This window comes from Rhinopithecus bieti, unplaced genomic scaffold, assembly GCF_001698545.2.
Source record: "Rhinopithecus bieti isolate Rb0 unplaced genomic scaffold, ASM169854v2 scaffold_28016, whole genome shotgun sequence".
In the NCBI taxonomy this organism is placed as follows: domain Eukaryota; kingdom Metazoa; phylum Chordata; class Mammalia; order Primates; family Cercopithecidae; genus Rhinopithecus; species Rhinopithecus bieti.
The window spans coordinates 1120452-1126678 of record NW_016813202.1 but is presented as its reverse complement, the minus strand read 5'-3'; the positions used below and the strand labels follow the sequence as shown (position 1 = coordinate 1126678).

General features: G+C 42.6%; 1 protein-coding gene across 1 annotated transcript in view; it reads right to left on the bottom strand.

The window, feature by feature from the left end:
• PLD5 (phospholipase D family member 5) overlaps positions 1–5869 on the bottom strand; it is a 446581-nt gene extending 440712 nt beyond the window's left edge. Inside the window, exon 1 of the mRNA XM_017847817.1 lies at positions 5619–5869. The gene's annotated coding sequence lies outside the window, so the exon portion shown is untranslated. The remainder of the gene's footprint in view (positions 1–5618) is intronic.
• Between the last annotated feature and the right edge of the window lie 358 nt (positions 5870–6227).

Below are 6227 nucleotides of genomic sequence, written 5' to 3'. Positions count from 1 at the left end.
GGCTGCGAGCCCGGCCGCCGCCCCTCCCGCCGCGCCCAGGCCCGGGCGGCCGCGCTCCCGCTCCGCACCCGCCTTTCCCGAGCCGGCTACACCTCTCCCGGTCGCATCTTTACTGGAAAGCCAGCAGGCGAGGGGAGAAGTGAGCGCCGTCTCCGCGCCTCCTCCCTCCTACTGTCTGAGCGCGGGGATGGCTCCGGAGGGAGACACTCAGGAAACCACCTCCGCCCTTCCCCCATCTCTATCCAGCGGCGCGCCCTCACCCTGCCCCCGGCTCGCTTCGGCTGCGCCTTCCCCCATTCTGAAAGTTCACTAACTTCCCACCATTCCCCCCAGAAAATAGCCGAGAGACGTATGTTTTCTGGAGCCTTGCACGCTCCTTTCATCCGAGGAGGTGGCCATGCAAATGCGCCCCGGGGCAGTAGCCCCTTGGGCAGGCATACGGGACCGGTTGCACCCCAGCCCTCGGTGACCACCTAGAACCAGGTTCCCGGGGCCGCACCCAGCCTGATCCTGGGAGGGTGATCCATGGCTCCTCTGCAACGCTCCGCTTGTGCAGTGACTGTTCCTTAGGTGGACGTGGCCCAACTGCTGTGCATTTGTTTGTTTCCTCTGTTTCTAGGCCCCTAGGGTCCGGGCTTTTCCTTCGAGGCTCAGCCAAGCGTGATGATTATTAGGAAGAAGGTGGCATGTTCGTGATTAGATCTTAAATCTCTTTATCTTTTGCTATCTTTGGAGTCAACCTCTCGAAACATTTTTTGGTTTTATCTAAATGCTAAACAGCTGGTGTTCAGGGTGTCTCGTGTCTGGTTAAAAGCTTGGGAAGTGTATGGAAGCTGGAGAGGTATAAGGGAATTTTAGAGGGTGTTGCCAAGGGTAAACTGAAGGCTCTCTAGCCCTTAGCAGAACTGCCCTGCTTGGATGACGATTTCAAAGACATTCCGGCTGGGATGTCACAAACTTTTAGGAGGACAGGGATTGTGTTTCATATCTTTCCAAAGTCTCCATTTAACAAAGTGGTATAGTAAAAATAGTAGTTGAAATAAAATCCTGTGCACAATCAATATGGGGATGAAACAACTAAACGCAAATACACACGTTTTGGTTGTGCTGGTTAGTTTTCTTAGGAGCTGAACTATGTTGGGTAATAGATGCCCCGACCTGTGGGCTATCTCTAAGTCTCACGTTATCCTGCAAGACAAATGTTATTAACCCTCCTTTCCAGTGAAGCAACTGAAGCAGAAGCAGAAATTACACTTCAACACTAGGATATGGACCAAATTGAAAAGCTGTGAAGGCGGAGTGACTCAGGTGAAGGCGGAGTGACTCAGGTTTGTAATCTCAACCCCTCGGGAGGAGGAGGCAGGAGAATCACTTGATCCCAGGAGTTCCAGGCCAGCCTGGCCCTCACACTAAAAATAAAATAAGTTAGCCAGGCGTGGTGGTGCGCATTTGTGGTTTCAGCTACCCAGGAGGCTGAGGCGGGAGGATGGCTGAAGCCTGGGAAGAGGAGGCAGCAGTTAGCCAAGATTGCACTGCAGCCTGGATGACAGAGCAAGACCCCGTCAAAAGGGAAAGGAACGGGAGGGTAGGGGAGGGGAGAGGAGAGGCGGCTGTAAAAACTATACATTCCATTGTATAGTATCTCTGATTTTTTTTTTTTTTTTTTGAAATGGAGTCTCGCTCTGTCACCAGGCTGGAGTGCAGTGGCGCCATCTCAACTCGCTGCAACCTCTGCCTCCCGGGTTCAAGCAATTCTCCTGCCTCAGCAGGAGAGTAGCTGGGACCACAGGGGCACACCACCACGCCCAGCTAATTTTTGTACTACTAGTAGAGACGCGGTTTCACCACGTTGGCCAGACTGGTCTTGAACTCCTGACCTCAAGTGATCCGCCCACCTCGGCGGTCCAACGTGTTGGGATTACAGGCACGATCTGATTTTTTTATTATTACAATTTGCCCTACTATTCACGGTCCCCAGGTTTTTACTATTAAAGTTTAGCCTTCATAGCTTATGCTTTCTTTAAAGTATAACCACACAATTTAAATGACGACAAACAATTATGTAGTGTTTTATAATATTGTTAATAGAAATATCTTATTGCCCCCTTCTGCAAAGAATACCTCTGCCTTTTGCTCTATGAGATTAGGTATTTGATATACCCAAACCTTGACAAGTGATGGATATCCAATTCAGGGTAGTAATGAACTGTGCTACCGTACAAGAATTTAAACAAATGGGTTCCATATTGTGCCAGGTTCTCAAACTGAATAGATTTTGTTTAAACTATACCTTTATAGGAGTATACATAGTGACTGCAGTAGGTGCTACTTTTGTTTTTTGAGACGGAGTCTTGCTCTGTCACCCAGGCTGGAGTGCAGTGGTGCCATCTCGGCTCACTGTAATCCCTACCTCCCAGGTCCAAGCAATTCTCATGCCTCAGCCTCCCAAGTTGCTGGAATTACAGGCATGCACTATCACACCCGGCTAATTTTTGTTTTGTTTTTTTTTTAGTAAAGGTTGGGTTTCACCATGTAGCCCAGGCTGGTCTCAAACTCCTGACGTCAAGTGATCTACCCACCTCGGCCTCCTAAAGTGCTGGGATTACAGGTGTGAGCCACTGCACGCGGCCAATCTCCATTTTTTGAAGAGAGTACACTGGTGGCATATATATGACAGCACACTACTAAATTGTGCATTATAATTAATTCATAGATCATATTATGATCAAAAATACTAGTCAAAGTATACATTTTTACAGTTTCATACTTATTTCATATTTAATTTACTTGGTATACAGTGCCAGACTAAATGAACCCAACAAGTTCAAATAAATCTGGGTGCAGACTTATTCATAATTATTTTCTATCTAGGATTCTTGTCCAAGTTCATGATTTATGACAGTAATATGGAACTCACTTGTTGACCTTCAAGAGAATATTTCATATAAAATTGAACCCAACTGAAACTGTTGTAGGGAAGAAAAATAGTATTTCTGAAGATGGCCACGTATAATATGAGAATGTTACACCAAAAATATTACTGAAATGTATAAGTAATACTGAATTTCTACATTAACTCCCGCAGCACTTTTTCCGGTATATTTTCATAGCCATTACATTTTCTGAATGCAACGTAGGTGTTATGAACCATCTGTCCTACTAGCCCATTGGCTTTTTGGGAGCTGGGACCACTCCTGATTCTTTACCTTGCTGTTAGTGCCTTACATATAATAAGCTTCCAATAAACTATGGTGAATAATGACTGAATGGGTGCTAACACTTGGCAACATGTTTTTGCTTCTTTATTTTGAAAAACACTGGATTTGACATTAAAATATTTAGATTTTAGTACTAGATCCTTTAATTACTAAATTGTGACTTTCATGGTTTTCATTGTATTTCCACAGCCTTCAAGTTCATCCAGTAAGTGGGGAATAATCATTGCTACCTCAAGTGATTGCTGCAGGGATGAATTGGTATAACACATGAGAAACTTGTGTATAAACCATAGAGTCCTGTGTTACTGTTCTTAGAACTTTCAGGCACAGAAATATTCTTTATGTCATTCTAATAAGTTATTTTCATTAGCAGCTATATCAATTAATCTTCATTGCTTATAATTAATTACAGAAACTGCACTCAGCTACAAATTTGCATCTCATTAATGTTTATATTTATTCTAAAGACTTTACCTAAGTGGCCACTGGTATGTTATACAATACCTTCAGACAATATAGAATACTCAAGTAAAACACATATGAGCCATCAATATGTATTGAATTCAAACCTAAACTTAACAGATGTCATTGACCAGGAATTGTTAATATTGTCTGAATTAGACACTTTGCATTGTCATAAAACTTAAGACCAAAAGTATCAAGAAGTAAGTGGGAGTATTTTATTAAACCTTTCATAGTAATGATAATACCTTACATTTCCACAATAGTTACATCTGTAGCACGTATCACATTTACTCCATGGAAAAATATCTGAAAGTAGTCTTGGTACTCGCTATCAGTTCCATCTTTTGAAAGGAGGAAACCAAAGCTCATGGAGGTTAAGTGACCTGCCGAAAGCCATATAAGTCACAGAGTCTGGTCAAAAAGCCAGGTTCATTGACTCTCAATGAAGGATTTCTTTTTTCACCATGTCTGAGCAAAAAATCTCAAATATATACTTCTTAGCAATTATAAGTTGTATTTTTCATAGGTGTACTGTTGCCAAGTATTACTACATTTTGCCAAAGGTTTACTACTGAAGAATAAAACATGTTAATACTTAGACCTTCCCTAACAGCATGCTTTATGTCTTCTTCAATTACCCTTATACTATGCAAGACCACATAAAATCATTGACCCAAGAATGGCTCTATTCTTTGTTGTCAAGAAATATTCAGCAGCTAAAACCAGCATGACTTTCCTAACCACATATGTTAATTACAGGATTATTTCTGTAGAAAAATTGAATAATTTAACACCAGTAGAACAAAATTAAAGTAGTCCCAGATTGAAAATGTTTTCTGAAGAATATATAAGCATTAATATGAGAAGGGTCTTTTATGTTACAGTATTTTCTTTAGCCAAGTAGTTATTATTGGTTAGTTATAAAATGGCAGTGAAGGTTTTTTAAATGTTATGTTACATTTTTAATAAAGTTAACTTATCTATGTACAAACTTACTTTAGACTAAAGATTCTCATTGTTCGATCACTTACTCCAGTCACTGTGTGGGCTGGTCCTCAAAGGCATTATGTCATTTTTTTTCTCACAAAATCCTGCCAAGTAAACAGAGCTGTCCCTATGTTACAGATGAGGAAACAAACCCCCGGAAAGAGTGACCTGCCCAAGAGACACAAGGACCAAGGGGTAACACTATGGCTGAAACTAAGGGTGGCTCGACTCTAAATGCCTTTACACACACCAAACTGCATGGTCTTGCTTGGGTACATCTCTGCTGGACTGAGAGTCCCCGCAGTGACCTGGAGAGAACTGGGGAGGAGAGGGAGAGATCAACTAGCCCCCAGAGTGAGATCCTGGTAGAGTGGGTTTATACTGTGAGGCCGAGGGTCCTATTTTACTTACATAAGGAGAACCAAATCAGATGGCACTAGGATCTTTCCTTCCTTCCTTCCTTCCTTCCTTCCTTCCTTCCTTCCTTCCTTCCTTCCTTCCTTCCTTCCTTCCTTTCTCTCTCTCTCTTTCTCTCTCTCTGGCTCTCTTTCTCTTTCGTTCTTTCTTTTTGAGACAGAGTTTCGCTCTTGTTACCCAGGTTGGAGTGCAATGGCACAAACTCAACTCACTGCAGCCTCCACCTCCTGGGTTCAAGCGATTCTCCTGCCTCAGCCTCCTGAGTAGCTGAGATTACAGGTGCCCACCACCACACCCAGCTATTTTTTGTATTTTTAGTAGCGATGGGGTTTCACCATATTGGCTGGGCTGGTCTCGAACTCCTGACCTCAGGCGATCCACCTGCCTTGGCCTCCCAAAGTGCTGGGATTATAGGCGTGAGTCACCATGCCTGGCCTGCACTGGGATGGATATTTCTAAGAGTTAGAAACTCTGGTTCTAGTGTTGGCTCAGTTGACAACCAACTGTGGGGACTCAACCAAGTTGTTTTACCTAATTGAATCTGTCAAGTTGCTGTGGTTTGGTCACAAGGTTTGGCCTTGCAGTGGAGCCTTGGAGAGATCCATCACATCAACACAGAGAATTAGAAAATGGCTATCCTAAGAATACATAAGTAAAAAATGGATAGTTAAAATGGTCTAGCGCAACTAAAAGCTTCTGGTAGGCAACAAAAGAATCTGAATTCTCCTGACTCAGTGTAGATGGATTAGATGAATCAGACAGTTGCCTAAGTTGGCACTACATTTAACCTTTTTGCTCACAGCCATGGAATTGAGAACACTTCAAAATCACCCTGAATTCTAAATTCCACTTCGATTATCTGAGGTGATCTTTTATGTATCAATCATGGTACCCAGCATAAAGTATGTGCAACTCAACAGTAAAAAAGGAAATATCTAAAGATAAGATAAGCCACACTGTAATTCTTACTCATGCCTACATTTTTGAAACTGAAACCTAACCTTAAGTCAAGTGACATGAGAATGATGTGTATTTACTGCATTTGGACATCCAGGTAAAACAGACTTTGACTGTAACAGTGGTCATGCTTTTCTTTAACTTTCTTTTTAAAGAATCCAGGTTGTTATTTTTGTACAGTAC